This window comes from Monodelphis domestica, chromosome 2 (genome assembly GCF_027887165.1).
Source record: "Monodelphis domestica isolate mMonDom1 chromosome 2, mMonDom1.pri, whole genome shotgun sequence".
Classification (NCBI taxonomy): Eukaryota; Metazoa; Chordata; class Mammalia; order Didelphimorphia; family Didelphidae; genus Monodelphis; species Monodelphis domestica.
The window spans coordinates 261,911,705-261,934,024 of NC_077228.1; the positions used below are offsets into that span (position 1 = coordinate 261,911,705).

At 37.9% G+C, this 22,320-nt stretch overlaps 1 protein-coding gene across 1 annotated transcript in view; it reads left to right on the top strand.

Annotated features, from left to right (window-relative positions):
* The first annotated feature begins 8,309 nt into the window (after positions 1–8,309).
* LOC100618597 (olfactory receptor 56-like) overlaps positions 8,310–22,320 on the top strand; it is a 93,772-nt gene continuing 79,761 nt past the window's right edge. The window contains exon 1 of the mRNA XM_007483335.3: positions 8,310–9,402. The gene's annotated coding sequence lies outside the window, so the exon portion shown is untranslated. The remainder of the gene's footprint in view (positions 9,403–22,320) is intronic.

The following is a 22,320-nucleotide window of genomic DNA, read 5'->3' on the forward strand; positions in this document are numbered from 1 at the left end:
ATCAGAGTTCTAAAGTACAGTTCAAAGTTGTTTTTCTCTACAATGTTATCAGTTTAAAATTTGTTCTCCTGCTTCACTATGCATCAGTTTACAAAAGTCTTCCCAGTTTCATCTGAAGTTGTCCATTTCATCATTTTTTGTGCCACAATAACAATTCCATTAAATAATATACCTCAATTTGTTTAGCCATTCCTCAATAGAATTTTTGACTACTTTGAAAAGAGCTACTAAAAAAAATTTTTTTTTTACATAAATATCTTTTCTTCTTTCTTTGAGTAAGATTAAAGAGAACACATAGTTTGCTATCTTTCTGGGAATAGTTCCAAACTGTTTCTTAGAATGGTAGCACAGCTCTAAAAACAGTGCATTTGTGTTCCTGGTTTCCCATAGTCTCTCCAATATTTGCTGTTTTCTTCTTTTGTCATTTCTGTCAGCATGATAAGATAGGACAGGTATGATAGGTATGAGATAGAACCTTATAGTTACTCTAATTGCCTTTCTCTAATTATTAGTGATTAGGGGCAGCTAGGTAGTGTAGCAGATAGGCCTTCAGTTAGGAAAAGCTGAGTTTGAATTCAACCTCAGACACAATAGCTATGTGGCCCTGTACAAGTCACTGTTTGTTTCTGTTTCCTCATCTGTAAAACAGCTGAAAAAGGAAGTGACAAACCACAACAATATCTTTCCCCAGAAAACTACAAATGGAGTCGTGAAGACATGACTGAAAACTAACATTTATTAGTGATTTAGAACATTTTTTCATATCATTGTTGATAACTTAGATTTTTTACTTTGAAAACTGTTGGTTGTATCCTTTCAACATTTATCTATTAGGGAATAGTTTTTAGTCTTAAATGTTTTTAAAAATTCATAAAATAATGAAAACCTACTTTTCCTCTCTTTTTCTTTCTCTTCCACTTGAGAAAGCAAGAAAAACAAAACTCTTGTTATGAACTTGTGTGCTTAAACAAGATAAATTCCCATATTGGCCTTGTCCAAAAAACATGTCTCAATTTGCACTCTGAGTTCATTACCTTTCTATCAGAAGATAGATAATATGCTTCATCATCAGTTTTCTAGTTGGCCATTCCATTGACCAATGTTTCTAAGCCTTTCAAATTTTTTTGTCTTTTAAAATATTATTGTATAAATTATTCTCCTGGTTCTGCTCACTTCACACTACATGAATTCATATTAATTATCCCAGGTTTCTCTGAAAATATTCCTTTCATTATTTCTATTGCCTCATTTCTTATAATATTTTGTCACATTTGTGTACCATATTCATATAACTTGTTTAATCATTCCCCCAATTGATGGGCACTGCTTCCATTTCTAATTCTTTGCCACCACAAAAAAAAAAGTTGCTGATGGTCATGGGCAGTAATAGAAACAGGACCCTCATGTTTTGAAATCTTGTAGATGTCACCAGTTAACACTAGTGAAGTAAGCATAAACTGCAAAATCTGTAGTTTCAGCATTAGTGAGGCATAAATTGCCGAATCTGTATTATTAATCAGTGAACCATTCTGTATTGTTAACATTGAACTGGTTCTGTACAGTTCTGTTCTGTGTACAAACTCTGTGAACTGTTAGATTGTACTAGCTTTGTGCTGCTCTGCATTATTATTTGCTCTTATTGTTCTGTATTTATCTTCGTTTGGAACTGTTAGGCATTATTAATTACTTATAGTGTTATCTATTGTACTATATCTTTGCCCTCCACCCCTATCCTGTTCCCATCTTTGATGAAGGTAATGAGACCTGTCCTACGCTGGCAAATGATGACATGTGGGACAATGGGGGGGTGGATATGGGACATGCACATTAAGGCTTCTGACAGTCCAGAGGAACACCTCTCCCCCAAATTTGTGCATGCTTCATATTTCCTTTTGGGGTCCCCAGGTTTACCCATGATTGTCAGACCCCAATCCACACCTGTAATGCCCAGTATTGCCCAGGCATGTGGTATTCTGGGAAAAGGTGGGGAGATTTCCCTGGAATGGGAAATGACAAGCTCCCAGACCCTCAATAAATATCCAAACTCTGATCCATACAGGGGAGCTGCTACTCCACACCTGGAAAGCTACTATTCTATCAGCTCCAGAGCTGTTTTTCCACTAGATCAGGGGCTACTCCATCACCCCTTGGCCTATTTTACCAGCTCCAGGGCTGGTTAGTCTTCAGGCTATTCCAGTTCACAGCTCCACCAGCACATAGTGCATTACTGTACCTGTTTTCCCATGGCTCCTCCAAAATTTGCCATTTTCCTTTTTTTTTGTGTCAACTTCTCAATCTGATGGATGTGGAGAACTCTGAAGTTGTTTTTATATACGTTTTTCTAATTATTCATCATTTAGAGTACTTTTTCATATGGATATTGATAACTTGAATTTCTTCCTCTGAAAACTGCCTATTCATATCCTTCAATAATTTTTCAATTATTATCAACCATTCTATCTCATCTCTAACAGATTGTTCCTTCTGCCAGTGTTATTCTTTCACTTTTCCTCAACCTTTCCCTGTCTACTAGCTTCTTATTGCCTACAAGCATGTTCAGGTCTTCTCCCATTCTCAAAAGTCCCGCCTTGATTCTTCTATTCCCTGTATCAGCCTATATCTTTTCTGTTATTTGTGGCAAAACTCCTTGAGAAGGATGTAGTTTAGTCACCCTTTTGTCATCACCCTCTATTATGACCCTGAAGGAAAAGGAATAAGGGGAGGGGAACCTACTTAAGACCATTGTCTCAGAAAAGGACTTTTTCCTATTTATATTTGCCAAACCTATTTCATTCAACCTATTTTTCACCCAAGTATTACGACATGCTGTGCTGAATCTAAATCTGGGCGTCTACATCAAATACCAACTGGATGGCTCACTATTCAACCTTGTATTAATTCTAAAAATAGGCATGGCTTAAAGAACTTTTTGCCTCATTATAAGTATGGGTGTAAGCATTTCTCATTGTTCAGCAAGGAGTTTTCTCACCTAAAGCAGTCTTAAATACAGGTGGAGTAGAGATCCTCCCATTTCTGATCCAAGTAGAGTTAATACAAAGGGGTACTAAGTACCTATTAAAGGTCAGGCAACTTGTAAACTTGTCAGGAGAAAAAGGTGAGAAACTTACTCAGAGATTCTAACCTACTCAGGGGTGGATTACTAAAAGGATTAATCTACTCAGCTGTGAATTCAGAATGGGCTGTCCTTTGGAAAACGTCTACAGTGATTGGTAGATGGAAGAACTTAGGAGAGGTGACATAGGAGAAAACCCCCTATATAAGAAAGAGATTCGCTTGAGAAGGATCTCTTAAGAAGAGGTCTTGAGATCTCTCTGGAGAGACAGGCTCTAAGGAGGGCCTCTTGAAAAGAATCTCTTGAAGGACAATCTCTGACTCTGGCTGGAACTCCCTCTGGGGAGACTCTGTCCCCCAGAATCCTCGCTTGAACAGATCTTATGGCTAGTGATAACTGACTGACTGATCTTTTCTTTTAGGACTTAGGCTTGGGTTGGCCAGGGCTACCCTGGGCCGGTCTATCCTTTTCTCATTATTTCCTTTTTTTCTCTTTCTCTCTTTCTTTGATTCCTCATTGTATTATTAATTAAAGTCTCTATAAAACCCAGTTGACTTGGGTATATTCATAATTGGGAATATTTCCCTGGCGACCACCTTATATTTGATTTAGAACAAAACACTGTGGTGAAAACATATTTTCTGAGGTCACAATTTACTCACCCACTCTTTTAGCAGCCACAAATTAAACCTTCAACCATTTTAACTCTCACAGTTTATGGCATCCACTCTTTTAAATGCCACAATAGTCAGGCCAAACAGTTTTGTTGCTATAGAGAACCTGTCCACAATGGTTTGGAGATTATTTTCTTGGTGGGCCATGAGAGCACAGTCATCTGCGAAGAGAGCTTCCAAGATGAATCTCTCTGTTGTCTTTGTTTTTGCAGTCAGACAAAAATTTTGCTAGTTTATCTAAATTCTGGAGAGATAGGTTAGTATTTCACACAATATTTCAGTACCCTTTCATTTGGGCTGAATGCTACTCTCCATTCTGACATCCCTTCTAATTTCTTCTTTTACCTTTTCCTTTTCTTCATGTAACTAGGTAAGAGTCAATATCTGCTGCTTCTTACTGGGTGAGTCAATATTGTAGAGGCTCATGAGCAGGGTCATGGTCACAGCAGAAATGACCCTATCATACCAATCCCAATCCTGGGATTGAATCCCACCCAAGGGGGTAAATTTGCTTATGCTTGTCTTTTATATGTGGCATTTGATGAGGTGGAGGGCATATGCTTTGTGGTGTGAAGTTCAAGGGATCTTGTAGAGGCAGAAGAAATAGATTTTGGGCATGTTTGGCTTGAAATATTTATTAGATAATGTGAATCTTAAAATTTCTCAGACTTAGTGAATCTTAAAAATTCTCAGACTCTACCTTAGAACATTTTTGGTTAAGTCTGCTATCCCCTTATTTTTCAATGAAGGGACTTTGGTCAGGAATATAGGTGGGAACTCTAAAATTACTCCACCCATACTTAGGCATACTTTAGGGGAAGATAAAGTTGTAAACTCCTGATTGAACAATGAAAAGTCCCCAGCCCACACTTAAAGTGAAGCAAGAATCCTTAAGCTAGGTCTATTTTTAGATCTAATACAAAGGAGTGCTAAGTACTTATGAAGATCAAATTAATCAGGCAACTTGCAAAGGACAAGATTAGTCTAATCAGCTGTGAATTACTCAAAAGTTTTAGTCTACTCAGGTGTGAATTAAGAATGGTCAGTCCTTTGGAAAACATCTACTGTGATTGGTAGACTTAGAAATTTAGGGGAGGTGACATAGGAGAAAATTTTCTTTAAAAGGAAGGAGCTGGAGGGCTCTGAAATTAATTCAGCTTTGGTAGCTGAGTTGGAGCTCAGACTAGTTGGAGTAGCTGGATCTCTCTGAACATTAGAATTTTGCTTGGGACAAATCTTGTGGTGAGTGGATTAAAGACTGACTGGTCTCTCTCTTAAGGCTCAGGCCTAGGCCATGTTATCCTAGGCCCTTCATACTATATTTCTCTTATTCTCTCTCCTTTTCCTTAATTCCTTTATTTGTATTAATTAAAATCTCCATAAAACCCAGCTGACTTGGGTATATTTAATATTTGGGAATTTTCCCATGGCGACCACTTATTTTTGATATAAAATCAAGACACTAAAAATTATCTTTACCAGCGTGGCCAAAATCTTACAGTTTGGCCATTTACACGTTTTCGTGGTCACAGTTTATGGCAACTACTCTTTTTAACTGTCACAATAGAGAAATGGAGTATGGTGAATGGCATCATATAACATATATGAAGGCCTGCTCCTATTACCTCCATCCACCTCAAACCAAGAAATTCTGGAATAGCTATAATTTATCTTCTAGATTATCCTAATTGTTCAGAACATTCACACCTTCTCAGTCCTAACCTCTAACTCATTATAGCATGGAAAGTTTAGAGGAATTTGAATAAACTGGGTTACTGATTCTCAGGAGTCTATCTTCCCCATCTTTCCTCTCTACTAATGAGATCCCAAAGGTCTTGGAGGTTAACTTTTTGGAGTCTGAAAACTTTGGTCTCTGGAGTTCTTCTTTTCCCAGTCACTCAATGGCAGACTCCCTTGTGGGTTTGACCAAAAGGGAAACATTTATTTGACAAATTACCACATATATCCTCAGAAACTTCTTTTGAGAGAAAGTCCTGTAGTATATCAGACTATACTAGTGATGTAAACCCCTTGCTTCTCATATTAGATTCAATATGAATACTTATATAGGATTTAATAATAAAGCAAATATTAGTTTCTTCTTATTAATGGAATAAACAAAACTACTTTAGCAAAATTATATGAATGGAACCGACATGGGGAAATATAAACTGGAAAAAAATCAATAGTACAACTACAACCTATTTTCCCTCCCTCCCCCAAAATTTAAGGTCTTAAGTAGATTTTGTAGCAGTCCACCCCTAGCTATTGTTACAGGGGAATCACTTTAAAAGACTGATATATATTAATTTAAGGTCGCCAAGGAATCAGCTATGTATTTCCTAAATAAAAAACTCAAGTCAGCCGTCAGCCTTTTTTGGAGTTTAATTACAATAGGAGTAAGAAAGGAATTAGAGATAGAGAGAGAGAAAAAGTGTCTTCAGCAAGGATTTCACCAACTCAGCCTCCTCCATGAAAGTAAGGCCTCTCTGGAACCAATCTTCCCAGAAGCCAGGAAAGGAAGGTTGGCAGAAGTTGTCTTGGCAGTGTGAATTTTAAAAGTCTCCATCTTGGTCTAGCACCCAAAAATTGTGCACACCCACACTACACGGGCATGTGCTAGTCAATGACAAATCAGAAATAACTAACTGCCCACCTGGGCTGTCCTAAGCCAAGCTAGAGCCAACCATTGGATTTGTGAGACACAGGAAGTGAGGTAGGGAACAGCCTCTGAGATTCGCGGAACTTCCGGTGGGGAGAGCTAGAGGAGAGTTGGTGTTAGGAGCTTGGAGAGGGAGGACGCCCGCAGACAGCTTTCCTTCAGATCGGTCACATGAGTTAAGGACTGATTCTTTCCACCTGGGCCTTTGGGCCTAAAACTCCCCCTGCCTTGGTCAGAGGTTGAGTAGCCTCTTTCCCTTTTCTCTTCTCTCCTTCTCTCCCTAACCTTTTCCCTACTCCCAGTGTGATTAAACCTCCATAAACCTCATTCTGACTTGAGTGTTTCATTTTAGGAATTTCATAAGTAAATTCCTTGGCGGCCATTGTTAAATATTATATAAATCTTGTAGCCACATTTGTAACCATTACTATATTATAACCTTCTCACAGAGGCCTAAATTTCCCCATTACAGCAGATAGATTCCCAAATATTTTATATTGCCTAGAATTATTTTAAATGGAGTTTCACTTTCTAACTCTTGCTGCTAAGTTTTGTTGGAAAGGTATAGAAATACTGATGATTTATGTGGATTTATTTTGTATCCTGCAGCTTTGCTAAAGTTATTATTTCCACTAGCTTTTTAGTTCATTTTCTACGATTCTCTAAGTACACCATCATCACATCTTCAAAGAATGATAGTTTAGTTTCCTCACTGCCTATTTTAATTCCTTTAATTTCTCCCCCCCCTCTAATTTCTACCACCAGCATTTCTAGTACAATATTAAGTAATAGAGGTGATAATGGGCATCTTTGCTTTACTCCTGATCTTATTGGGAAGGCTTCTAATTTATCCCTATTGCAGATGATACTTGCTGATGGTTTTAAATAAATACTATTTATTATTTTGAGAAAAGAACCTTCTATTCCTATACTTTTCAGTGTTTTCAACAGGAATGGGTGTTGTGTTTTGTCAAATTTTTTTTCTGAATTTATTGAGATAATCATGTGATTTTTGTTAGTTTGGTTATTGATATAGCCAATTATGTGAATGGTTTCCCCAATATTAAACCAGTTTTGCATTCTTTGTATAAATCTCAACTGGTCATAGTGAATAATTCTTGTGATAACTTGCTGTAGTCTCTTTGCTAGTATTTTGTTTAAGATTTTTTGCATATATTTTAATTAAGAAGATTGGTCTATAGCTTTATTTCTCTGTTTTTAGTCTTCCTGGCTTGGGAATCAGTACCATATTTGTGTCATAAAAAGAAATTGGTAAGACTCATTCTTTGTTTATTTTGCCAAATAGTATATATAGTATTGGTATTAGTTGTTCTTTAAATTTTTGATAGAATTCACTTGTGAATCCATCTGGCCCTGGAGATTTTTTCTTAGGGAGTTCCTTGATGACTTGTTCAATTTCTTTTTCTGAGATGGGATTATTTAAGTATTCTATTTCCATTTTGCTAATTAGGCAATTTATATTTTGATAAATATTTGCCCATTTCACCTAGATTGTTGTATTTATTGCCATACAATTGGGCAAAATACCTCTTAATAATTTCCTTAATTTTCTCTTCATTAGATCATCCTTTTCATTTTTGGTATTGTTAATTTGAGTCTCTTCTTTTTTTTTTTTTAAATTAGATTAACAAGTATTTTATCTATTTTGTTTTTTTTCTTCTTCAAAGAACCAGCTCCTAGTCTTATTAGTTCAATGGTTCTTTTACTAAAAATTTTATTAATTTCTCCTTTTTTTTTTTAGGATTTCCAATTTAGCTTTTATCTGGGGATTTTAAATTTATTCTCTTTCTAGTTTTTTAAGTTGGCTGCCCAATTCATTGATCTTCTCCCTCTCTATTTTGTTGATATAGGCACTCAGAGATATAAATTTTCCCTAGTACTGCTTTGGCTCTGTCCCATAGATTTTGAAATGTTATCTTCTCATTGTCATTCTCTTCAATGAAATCAGTAATTGTTTCTATGATTTGCCTTCTGGAATATCATATTCCATGCCTTCTCATCCTTCCATATGGAAGCTGCCAAATTCTGTGTAATCCTGACTAGGGCTCCATGATATCTGAATTGTTTCTTTATAACAGTTTGCAGTATCTTCTCCTTGAACTGGGAGCTTGGCTTTAATGTTCCTGGGAGTTATTATTGGGGATTTAATGCAGGAGGTAATCTGTGGATTTTTTTTCAATATCTATTTTACCCTCTTGTTCAATAATAGCAGAGCAGTTTTCTTGGATAATTTCTGGCAGTATGAGGTCTAGACTTTTTTTTTTTTTGGTTAGTTCAATAATTCTTAAATTGTCTCTCCTGGATCTATTTTCCTGGTCAGTTGTTTTTTCAATGAGGCATCTCATATTTTCTTCATTCTTTTGATTTTGTTTTATTATTTTTGTTGTCTAGTGAAGTCATTAGCTTCTATTTGCCCTAATCTCATTTTTAAAGACTGAATTTCTTCCATGACATTTTGATCCTCCTTTTCCAATTGGTCCATTTTTCTTTTCAAGTTTTTCAAGTTTCTTCCTCTGACTTTTTTGCCTCATTTTCCAGAAGGTCAATTCTAGCTTTTAATGAATTGTTTTCTTGTTTTGATTCCTGTGCCTCTGTTTCTAGATGACCTAGTTTTCTGTTTCCCATTTTTCTTCAACCTGTCTTATTTGATTTTTGAATTTCCCTTTGAACTCTTCCAGAGCCTGAGTGCAATTTCCTTGTTTTTTTTTTTAAGGCTTTGCTTGATTTTCAGTCATCCTTTGTCGGTTCTGTTCTTTGGTCCTGCCGCCACCACCATCCACTTCGGACAGCCCCCGCTCCTGGCTCCAGATCTGTTAGCAGATTGCAGCTCACCTGCCCACCCTGGCTGCCCGCTCTGGCTCCCAGCCCTGCTTGCCTGCGTTCCTGTCGTTCCTGGCCTACCCCGGTGCACCTGATCCTTGTTCAACCCAGATCCTTGGAGCAGATCACTCAGGACTCATTTCTACCAGCTGGTAACTATTGGCCACGTGGGAGGATGGTAGCAGGGGAGATAAAAAAAAAGAAGAAACAGACTTTTCAAACAGGAACTCAAAAGCAATGGGCTGTTTAACAGAATACCTTTTGACTGTTCTGGTAATTTTATTGACTTCACTTGCATGTCAGGGAGAAGACTCAGCTAACTTTGGGGAGGCAAATGGATGGCTCAGGGAACTGAGAGCCAGGCCTAAAGTCATGCGGTCCTGGGTTAAAATCTGGCTTCAGATACTTCCCAGCTGTGGGGCCCTGAGCAGATCCCTTAACCCTCATTGCTTAGCCCTTACCACTCTGCCTTCTGACAATAGGCATCTAAAGGCATCTAAATGGATAATTAAAAACAACAAACAACAACAACAACAAAAAAACATACCTAAGGAACTTTAAAGACTAGAGGCTATATTTTAAGGCATTTCAGACTCCAATGGTTTATAAAAATCTCTGTATTCTATTGCATTTTTTGTTTAAGGTTTAACTTTGTGATTTTAAGTTCATATATTATTGGATTCAATATTATTCTGTTATACTGTTTATTTTGAATGTACTGAGTTTTGAAATTCTGTTGTTTTTCCCCTATAACTATTGAACAAATATTGTAATTAAGCCCAGATATGAAAAAAAAAATGAATTTAAACAATTTGTCCTGGGTCACATAGCTGATAAATGTTTGAGGTAGGATATGAACCTGAATTTTTCTGAATCAGTCAAGTGCTCTCTCAGTTATACTATTTTGCCTCTTGAAGATATAATGTAGGACTATTGACTCCACAAGAGGCAAATAGATTTCAGAGGGGTTTGTGAACTTGGACAGCAAAAAACAAAAAAATAAAATTTTATTATCACCAACCCCTAAATGAAATGAAATATTTCCTTAAATTACTTAAAACCATTATTCTGATAAAGGGTCCATAGACTTCACCAGATTACCAAAGGAACCTACCATATTAAAAAAAAAAGCTAAAAAACCCCTCATAGAAGACCTTTTTTAGGATTTGGCAGTTACCAAAATTTTATGTTAAGCAGTTGAATAACTTCATTGGAACTTATATGTTTGAAAAGGCATTGGATAAAAAGAGTAAGAAATACAAAGTTGTCTCACAACCTACAATGCCATTTGAAGGCTGAGACCTGGCTCTTCCTGTAAAGGGATAATTGAAATGTATTATTTTCTTCAATCACTTAAAAATATTATTCTGATAAAGGGCCCACAGGATTTACCACATTCTTAAAGGTGTCCATCCAGGATATACAGATCACCAGAGCCATGAGAGGAGCTGAATGTTGGACAGACCACCAATTGGTTAGAGTGACTCTTCAAATGCCCATTGCACCTCGCCATTCAAAACGTGCCCAGACAGTTCGCGCATTTTACAACGTGAGTTGTCTTAGAGATCTATCTTATTTGCAAACATTCCAGTCCTGCCTGGACGACAAGCTGTCTGCCAAGGGACCACTCACTGGAAGCTCAACTGAGAAATGGAACCAGTTCAGAGACGCAGTGAAGGAAACATCAAAGGCAGTCCTAGACCCCAAACAATGCAACTACCAGCGAACCAGGACTGGTTCGATGAGAACAACATTGCTATTGAAGACCTATTGAGCAAAAAGAACAAAGCCTTTACAGAGTGGCAAAATAACCCAAACTCTGCTCCTAAAAAGGACAGATTCAAGTCTCTCCAAGCCACAGCACAATGTGAGATCAGGAAGATGCAAGACCGATGGTGGGAAAAAAAGGCAGAAGAAATTCAGCATTTTGCTGATACGAAAAACTACAAACAATTTTTCAGTGCCCTCAAGACTGTCTATGGGCCATTAAAACCCACCACCACTCCCTTGCTATCCTCTGATGGTGACACTCTCATAAAAGATAAAAAAGGCATCAGCAATAGGTGGAAAGAACACTTCAGTCAGCTTCTCAACTGACCCATTTCAGTCGACCAAAGTGCCCTTGACCAGATCCCCCAAAACCACACCATTGAATAACTTGACGTCCCTCCTTCAATAGAGGAAGTCCAAAAAGCCATTAAACAAATGAGTACAGGCAAGGCACCCAGTAAAGATGGGATCCCAACTGAGGTGTACAAGCCCTTAAATGGAAAGGTGCTCCAGGCATTCCACATAGTGCTGACCAGCATATGGGAAGTGGAAGACATGCCCCCAGAACTCAGAGATGCCTCCATTGTAGCCTTATACAAGAACAAAGGAGCATGAGTAGCCTGTGACAACTACAGAGGCATCTCACTACTCTCCACTGCTGGAAAGATCCTTGTCCGTGTTATACTCAACAGACTCCTGTCATCTGTTTCAGAGCAGAACCTGCCTGAATCACAATGTGGCTTTTGACCAGATCGCAGCACCATTGACATGGTCTTCACAGTGAGGCAAATGCAGGAAAAATGCCTTGAGCAGAACCTGAGTCTCTACATTGTCTTCATAGACCTGACAAAGGCATTCGACACAGTGAACAGGAATGCATTGCGGGTGATCTTTAGCAAGCTCGATTGCCCAGCAAAATTCGTCAAACTGATCCAGCTCTTTCATGTCGACATGTGTAAACCTTAAAATTTCTTAGACTTATAAATGTTGGAAATTTCACCATTGGGAAATTTCATACTTGAAAACTTTCCTATTGATAGTGGGAACTCTATTGGAATGTGAACCCCATTGGCATGGGAGGTTCCTCCTCCTCCCTTCTTAAGATTACTTTAGGACAGAAACCTTTTGCTGAACAATGGAAAGGGCTTTGACCTATGCTTAAGCATAGAACAGGAATTTCTTTGAGTCATGATTGATTTTAGAATTGATACAATAGAGATACTTGGAATGACAGAACCAGGTCTTGGAAATTACAATCTCCACCCTACTCAGTCCTAACAGGATTTAGGAAGGGCTGCAGCATAGATCAAAATTTAATTATTCCAATCTCTACCCTACTCAGGGTAACAGGATTTAGGAAGGGCTGTAGCAAAGGATCAAGATTTAATTATTTGAGAATATGACCTTCAACAGACATGTGCAAAGCCACAGACCTCTGGGCGGTCCTGGGTTAAGCTAGAGCCACCATTGGCACAGGGAAGACATGGACAGTGATTGGTAGATGTGAGAACTGAGGGGAGGGAACTTGGATGGTTTGCTTAAAGAGAGAGGGGTCTGAGGACTGAGGTGTGGTTGGTTGGAGAGTTTTTTGGCTCTGAGAGGTTGTGCTTGCTCTGAAGGAAGCTGCTCTGAAGGAAGCTGGAGGTGGAGGCCTCTGAGACTGTTTCTCCATTTTGGTCACGTGAGTAATAGGGACTGATCTCCTTTCTTTGCCTCAGCTATCTAAGGGCTTGGGCCTTTTGGCCCAGCCTAAACAGAAGGGGTATTTAAGCCCTATTCCCTTCTCTCCCCTTTCTCTCTCCCCCTCTCTCTCTATCTCTAATTCCTTTCTTCCTCCTGTTTGTAATTAAACTCTATAAAAGGTTGACGGCTAGCTTGAGTTTTCATTTAGGAATTACATAGCTGAATTCCTTGGCGACCTTAAATTAATATATATCAGTCTTTTAAGGTGATTTCCTTGTCACATTAGGGAAGTCCTATCTGGTGGAGAGACTTCTGATCGCTTCAACATCTCCAATGGCATGAAACAAGGCTGTGTCCTTGCTCTGGTGCTATTCAACCTATTTTTCACCCAAGTATTACGACATGCTGTGATGGATCTAAATCTGGGCTTCTACATCAAATACCGACTAGATGGCTCACTATTCGACCTTCGCTGCCTGACTGCAAAAACAACGACAACAGAGAGACTCATCTTGGAAGCTCTCTTCGCAGATGACTGTGCTCTCATGGCCCACCAAGAAAATCATCTCCAAACCATTGTGGACAGGTTGTCTATAGCAACAAAACTGTTTGGCCTGACTATCAGCCTCAGCAAAACAGAGGTGCTGTTCCAACCTGCACTAGGGAGCCCAACTAACCAGCCATGCATTACAATTGACGGCACGCAGCTTTCTAACATCAACACTTTCAAGTACCTGGGCAGCACCATTGCCAATGATGGGTCCCTAGACCACGAGATCAATGCCAGGATCCAAAAGGCCAGCCAGGCATCTGGGCGGCTGCGCTCCAAAGTCCTCCAACACAGAGGTGTAAGCACTGCGACGAAGCTCAAAGTGTATAACGCAGTGGTCCTCAGCTCGCTCCTGTACGGTTGTGAGACATGGACACTGTACCGGAAGCACATGAAACAGCTGGAGCAATTCCACCAACGCTCTCTCTGGTCAATCATGAGGATCCGATGGCAGGACCGAATCACCAACCAGGAAGTCCTCGACAGAGCCAACTCCACCAGCATTGAAGTAATGGTCCTCAAAACTCAGCTACGATGATCTGGACACGTCATCCGCATGGACCCACAGCAAATACCAAGACAGGTATTCTATGGTGAACTGTCAGCTGGACTCAGGAAACAAGGTCGACCAAAGAAAAGATTCAAGGATCAACTAAAGTCAAACTTGAAGTGGGCTGGCATTACACCAAAGCAACTAGAACTTGCTGCCTCTGACAGAAGCAGTTGGTGAACCCACATTAACCATGCCGCCATCACCTTTGAAGATGAACGACGTCGACGTCTTGCTGCTGTGCGTGAATGCTGACACCAGGCCACAACTGTATCCCCCGTAACAACGGGCGTCCCTTGCCCCATGTGCCACAAACTTTGTGCCTCAGTCTTTGGACTTCAAAGCCACATGATGGTACATCAATAGATGATAATGCACAAAGACAATTGTCATTCTCGGTCACCGAGAGACTACCACCATAAAGGTGTCCACTATATCAAAAAAGCTTAAGAATCTCTGATATAAGAACTTTTCTATGATCTGGCTTCTTCCCTCTGTACCCCTCAAGTTTTGGGGTATCTATTCACATTATGGAGGGAATCCACTAGCTAGTTAAAATTTTTCAGTGTCCAATTGATAAAGGAACTTAAGTTTAATATATGACCTCTGGAGAATTTCATTTATTATACTACCTCTGTGGCTCTGGGCAAGTCCCTTAATCTCTCTCTGCCTCAGTTTTCTTAATATATAGAATGAGAAAGTTGGACTAGATTTTATTGGCTGAGATGGTGGAAGTTGTCATCAAGAAGTGTGATATTAATGTAAATATTAATAAATAATTTTGCATATTTGAAGAATGTAAAGGACTAGCAAATCTTTTCAACTTCATTGACTCCCTATTTCTGGGTGGAGTGGGACTTCAAACACCTGAAAGGATGATCACGGTGAAAGGATGGTCACTGTGCAGGGTGGAGGATGAGCTAATTGGGCTCACGTTGGAATATGGGTCAAAAGCTTTCTTCTCATACTTGCTATATCTGCTTGTTAAAACCATTACTACAGAGGCAAGGGACCAAGGTGTCAGAAACTAAGCTACACACATTAATGAGTTATATTAAAATGTTATACTGACTTTCCTACACAAGGGGTCCTCATTATCCAAGAATGGGACCTGGTAGGGCAGGCTCTAAAACAAGGTCAGGAAAAGGAACAGAAAATGTCCCCCAAAATTTGGCACACTTTGAATCTCATCAGGATGGCCATTAACAACAGTACCCATCCAGAAGTCCACATTTCAGTCTGCCCCCAATTAGATTTTCCTACTAATACCTCTTATCTCACTTCATCCATCCCCCTCACTACTTCTTTTTCTCCATAGCCTTCAAAGCCTGCTACTCTCTTGTAGTCTGATCCTTTGCTTAGCTCTTTGCTTCTCCTCCATCTTTTCCTGCTACAGCTGACTCCTTTATCCCCTCACACACTGCTGCTGAAGCTACTCTTAAAGCCGAAAGTCTTTCTAGTGTTCAGCTTGATCCTTCCTCCTCCACAATTCCTCCTCCACCTCCACTCCTTACGAACTGTAGGATTATGATTATCCTATCTCTAGAGAAGAAAACAGATAAATCAGCATCTCCAACAAAAATTAGAGATAATCCTGAGAATATGTAGCATCCCAGGCATGGAAGTATGGTTAATGTATTAAATACTTGATCAGAGCAGTTAATCATCAATGTATAGGCAGTTCTAAGGGCAAGAGAATTCCTGGGCCTAAGCCACAAAGGCTTAGCCCTCACCTTGTCAAACCTCATTCCTCTGAAAAGCCGATGTCAGGTGAATCCCCACCTACTCTGATCTTGTCATTATCTATGCAACCAATGAGAATCAACTATGCTTTGTTATGTATTCATTCATCCTCACAATCCACAATAAAGGCTGGGGTGAGCCCCAGGTCCCCCTCTTGTTTCCTGCAACCTTGAAGTTCTCCCAGATGTCTCTCTCTTTATCTTTCCTAAGGCCATTCTTGGCCACTGCTTTCTATCTCGGAAATTCTTACTTCCATGTGTCAGCATATTTCTCACATTTTCCTTTAATTATCTTTCCAAGGAAAATGTCCTCAGGGATTCACGCCTTCCCTTGCCAAATATATTGACTTGTCTGTGTTTCTTTATTTTTCACCCATTTTCTCAGACTCCTTGCTCCTTCTCGAGCCCAAACCCACAAAGGAAAATTTTTTTTTATAACAGCCGCTGGACGTCTATTATAGAATATGTAAGTAAAATTAGCAGAGCTTAAAGGTGTTGATGCATTAGCTAAATCTTTGCTCAGTGCTGAGGACTTCTTAGTGTGGAAGCTTTAAAACAGGCTAGGGCCAATAGAGGAGACCACGTGTATATTAACTAGGATGAATTGACCCGCACAGGGAAATCAAGGCTATCAATAAATCATATAAAAATCATTCTAAATCACTCTTGATTAGAGAAATGCAAATTAAAACAACGCTGAAGTACCATTTCACACAGTAAAAGTGCTAAATGTTGGAGGGGATGTGGCAAAATGGAGACACCTAAGCATTATTGGTGGAGTTGTGAACTGATCCAATCATTCTGGAGGGCCATTGGAATTTTGCCCAAAGGGCTATAACACTACTGGGTCTATTATAGATCATAAGAAAGGGAAAAGGGCCTACTTATATAAAACATTTGTAGCAACTCTTTTTGTTGTGGCAAAGAATTGGAAATTGAGGGGATGTCCATCAATTGAGGAATGGCTGAACAAATTGTGGTATATGTTCTATAAGAAACAATAAAAAAGTGATCTCAGAAAAAAGCTGGAAAGATCTACATGAACTGATACAGAGCAAAATAAACAGAACTGGGAGAATATTGTACACAGTAACAGCAATATTATCCAATGATCAGCCATGAAAGACTTAGCTACTCTCAGCAATACAATGATTCAGGACAGTTTTGAAGGACTTATGACAAAGAAAGCTATCCCCATTCAAAGAAAGAACTATTGGAGTCAGACACATATCAAGCATACTATTTTTCACATTTTATTTATGGTTTTATTTTGGAGTTTGGATTGTATATGAAAATTTCTTTAAACAATGACCAATATGGAAGTATGCGTTGTATGATAATACATTTATAACCCAGATCAAATTGCTTGCCATCTCTAAGAAGGGGAAGGGAAGGGAAGAAGAAAAACAATTTAGATATTATAATTTTAGATAATGTATGTCAAAAATTGTTATTACATGTAATTGGGGAAATAAAGTATCTTTGAATAAAGAAAAGTAAAAAAAAGCAAAAAATGTAACTTGGTAGGACTTTTACTAATTTTTTCAAATATTTGATATAGTATTGGGATTAATTGTTCTTTAAATGTTAGATAGAATTCACTTGTAAGTCCACCTGGTCTTGGCCATTTTTTCTTAGGGAGCTTACTGATTTCTTGTTCAATTTCTTTTTCTAAGAAGGAGTTATATAGTTATTCCATTTCCTCTTTTGTATATCTGGACATTTTATATTTTTGTAAACATTCATCCATTTTTCTTACATTGTCAGTTTACTGGCATATCATTGGGCAAAATAACTTGTAATAATTGTTTTACCTTCATCTTCATTGGTATTGCATTTTTTGTAGTAGTAATTGGATTTTCTTTTTAAAAAAATAAAATTAATGGTTTATTTTATTGTTAATTAAAAAAAGGGCTCCTAGTTTTACTTATTAACTCATTGATTGTTTTTACTTTCAAATTTATTAATTTCTCCTTTGATTTTTAGAATCTCTATTTTGATGCTTAATTAATTTGTTCTTTTCCTAGTTTTTTAGTTACATGCCCAATTCATGATGTTCCTTTTGTCATTAATTGAAGTTTGCATTGAGAGCATGAATTTTCCCTGCATCTCACAAAGTTTAGAATGTCTCATTTTTGTCATTTTCTTTAATGAAATTATTGTTTCTGGGATTTGTTCTTTGACTTGTTGATTCTTTAGGATTAGATTATTTCATTTTCAAATTAGCTTTTAATCTATGCCTTTTAAATAAAATGTAATTTTAATGCTTTATGGTCTGAAAGGATGCATTTTATAATTTCTGCTTTTCTGCATTTGGTTGTGAGAGTTTTATGCTCAATTACATGGTCAGCTTTTGTGAAGGTGCTATATACAATTAAGAAAAGGTATAATCCTTCTTATTCTTATTCAGTTTTCTCCAGAGGTCTATCTCTTTTTATCCTGTCCTTCCTCTAAATTCTATTTTGCTTCTGCGTACTGCTGTAATAGTGGGATTTGGTAGGGGAATGAACAAGAAGGAAACATAAAAATCAGGTTTATTTTTTTGGGAAAGAGAAGAAGGAAAAGGGGTAAGGAGGATTATTACAATTAATCTTAAACCCTAATTTCTATAAACCTATCTTAACCTAACGTATCTAAGCTAAATAATAAGTTTCCCCAACACCAAATCTCACAAGTGGAGTCCAGTCAAATGGGCCAGGATCTTCAGATGAAAATTGTCCAAAGCAGGTCCAGTGGAGAAGTGGGTCTTCAGTCCTCTATTCTAGCTGCCAGCAGCCAGTTCAAAAGATTCCTCTTTCTTCAGCTGGTATTACCAAAAGTCAGAAACCTGTTGTCAAACCTCCAAACTCAAGGTCCTTCAGGAGAGAAGTGCCAAGACTGTTGGGACTTTAGAATCTTTACCCAGATCTTGACCCTTAGGCTCCCATGTGACTCTCTGTCACATGCTCCTGTCAATAACTCATGTTGGCATTACACAGTTCTTTTGCAAAAGTCCTCTTCCTATTACACTGCCTTCTTTTATCCACCCTCCCTTTTATCATTCCCTCTCCTTTTTCTTATCTCCTTTTCCACTTACTTCCTGGTTGAGTAAGATAGGTTTCTATTATCAGTTGAGTATATCAATATATACATATGCATATATATAATATTTATTGTTCCCTTTTGAAACAATTTGAGTGTTAATGAGATTTAAGCATTGTCCATCTTCTCTTCATTTCCACTACACTATGAAAACTTTTATGTGAGATAATTATCCCCATTCTTTTTCTCCCTTCCCTTTTCTCTTAGAGCATCCCCGTTTCTTGCCTATCCATCTTTTTTTACATCATGCCAATAGAATTCACTTACTCTCATACTTTCTATATAGAATCCTATCCTATTAATGACAAAATTCTTAGACAATATGTGTCATCTTCCTATATAGAAAGAAACAGTTTAACCTTATTGAGTCCCTTATAATTTCTCTTCCACATTTACCAAGAGAAACATAAAGCTTCTCTTGATTCTTGTATTTGAAAGTCAAATTTTCTCTTCAGCTCTCTTCAGGAATAATTGAAAATCTTCTTTTTTTAAAAATATCTTTTTTTTAAAGAAGCCTTTACTTTCCATATTAGAATTAATTCTAAGTATTGTTTCTAAGACAGAAAAGAAGTAATGACTAGGCAATTGAAGTTAAATGATTTTCAAGCATTTTTGTGCCTCTTACATCAAGCTATTACTTATCTTTTCATAATTTTTGTTCTTTGCTTTCATTTCTTTATCTTATTTTTTCTCAACCACTGTTATTTGATTTTTAAAATAATTTTTTAGCTCTTCTATGAATTCTTTTTGGGATTGGGTTCAATTTATTATTTTCCCCCCTTGGGACTTTGCTGATAATTATCATTGTCTTTTTCTGAGTTTGTCTTGATCATCTCCATCATCATAATAGCTTTTTATGATCAGGTCCTTTTCTTCTTATCTTCTCATTCTTCACCCTGTTTCTTGATTTGGAATTTATATTAATGTTGGGCTCTGTACTTGATTGGGTAAGCAGGATGAGGGAGAACTCTGTCTCAAGCTTCAGACTTTTTTTAGACTCTTATTTTCAGTGCCAATTCTGAGAGTTTAGAAGTTTTTGGTGCTTCCAAGTTGATGTAATGTGGAGAGAGATGTGGGGATTATTGCTTGCTAGGTTTGCACTCTCATCCTTACCCCAAAAGGGTCTCTGATCCTTTGGGATTCCAATCAATACACACCAATTTATTTCAAAGACCTGGAAGAGAGAGATAAAATCAAAGGGAAGAAAAGAGTGAGTTATTGAAAATAAGTAATTGAAGAGCCCAAACTATATGATTTGTAATGCAGATTTGTTCAAGAAAACACTCCATTTAGGAACCAAAGAGAATAAAGCAACAAGTTTAGGCTTCCAGGAAACTTTTTGAAAGACAAATTTGGCCAAAAGCTAGAGGTTTTAATTTACTAGTCAGAAATGACCTTGATTTCACTTGAATCAGTGGTTTGAGACAAATAGCCTAACTGGCTTGAGGTAAGTCAAGAAGGACCTGAGAAACAGAACTCATTTTTCAAACTATATATATTTAAAATTTTTAATAAAGTAGAACAGCTATAATTTACCAATATATGAGGCATGGTAACTGTAAGAACCATTTCATTTATATAGGTGTGTATAAAGTATGTTCATGCTCACTCTCCCAGAAATAGGTTTTATTACATCTTACCCTCAGGGTTTTAGGTAGGGGCAAAAATGGTAAAAATTAATAACCATCTCTGAAAATACTGCTGGACACATTTTAAAGTTTAATTTACATTATTAACATTTTCTTAAGATTAGACAATCAACAAAGTAACAAAAGAACAAATCAAATCCTCATTTAAGTTTACCAATTTCCAAGGAGTAAAGCTTAACCTGAAAATTTAATAATTGGCTTTCATGCCCTTGGTTTTAAGAAACCTTGAAGAACTGGGGTGGTATTTTTTTTCTCTACTTCCATTGGCTCAAGCCTTACTAGATGCATTCACACATTGTTGGGGGCCTGTAACTAGCATCCAGTTCTATTTAACAACTTATCATTGTAGCTTTTAAAAAGGGATATTTACATCAAAGGCTCAGCAAGAACAAAATACTTTTCCCTCAATACCTCAGAAGCATATTCTCCCCTACAAAATATGAGGCCTATCTCTGGGGACAGAACACTCAACTTAGATCAGTTCCTACATCATTCCTACTATGTGTAAGAATTGAAATAATATTTCTACCCAGAAATGTATTTTATAAAGTTTATTAGAGAGGGTATACAATTATTCCTCTAAGTAACATGACCACATAGTCCCTAGCCTGCCAGTCTCTTCCTCCTTCCCTCTCATCTGCCTACTCTGTTCCCAACTTCTTCCTTCTCTTCTTGCTTCTCAGTCACTGAACTGCTTAGATTGGAACCAGAACACTTGTGAGCTCTGTCAGATTTAAAACAAGTTATCTTATCTGCCCTTGCTCTAGGTATCTCACATTATGATAAACCATTCACTTTATATGTGCATGAACAAAAAGGGGTAGCTTCGGGTATTTTAACCCAAAGTCTAGGATTGGCTAAGCATCCAGTTGCTTATTATTCTGCCCAGCTGGACCCAGTAGCTTCAGGAGCACCACCATGCCTTAGAGGTGTAGCTGCCACAGTTTTATTAGCAACTAAGGTGGCTGACTTGGTATTGGGATGTCCATTAATGATTATGTGCCCACATGAAGTAGAGGCATTGTTGCTCAGACATAGGGCACAGGCATTCTCTAATCAGAGACTCACAAGACATGGAATAACATTAAGCAACAAAAATATAATTTTAAAACGTTGTTCAACTCTTAACCCTGCTACCATGCTTCCTGATTTGCCAGTCTCAGGAGAACCATTACATAGCTGTGAAACTTTAGTGTCCATGGCTGAAAAGCCTAGAGAGGATCTCCTGGACACTCCTTTAGACAAGCCAGATCTCGTCTTATTTATTGATGGTTCTTCTTTCATGAAGGATGATATACATTACACTGGAGCTGCTGCAGTCACAGAATTTGCCACTGTGTGGTCAGCTTTGCTGCCCTCAAATTTAAGTGCTCAAGATGCAGAACTGATAGCCCTGAAACATGTCTGTATGATTGCTATGGGTAAGAAGGTAACAATTTATACTGATTCAAGATATGCCTTTGGAATATGTTATGGCTTCAGAGAGGATTTTTAACCTCAGTTGTAAAAACAATAGCAAATGCAGAAATTATTACTGAACTTCTTTCTGCTCTCCAGTTACCTGAGGCTCTAGGTATAGTTCATTGCTCTGCACATATAGGTGGAACTGATCCTGTCTCTAAGGGGAATGACCGGACAGATGCTGCTGCAAAGTTAGCAGCTATAGAAGGACTTGAATTAATTTTGACATTAAAAACAGCAAATGAAATAGATTTATCACTTTCTTACACTGAAAAGGAAATGGAAAAATAGAAGGAACAATTTAAGGCAAAACAGATAAATGGAGTATGGATGTCCTCTGAAGGAAAACCCCTGTTCCCTAGAAGTTTTTGTCACCAAATATGCCAATCAGTGCATAAAAATCATCACTTTGGCACTCAGGGTATTGTGGACTCTGTTAAGAAGGTATGGATAGCCCCTGGAAAAACTACTACAGCCTCTAAAATATGTGCAGCCTGTTCCATTTGCCAGGAATATAACCAACATGCTTTTCGAGGCAAGGCTTTTGGTGGGTGTCCTTTGGCTTACACATCTTTTGAGCATCT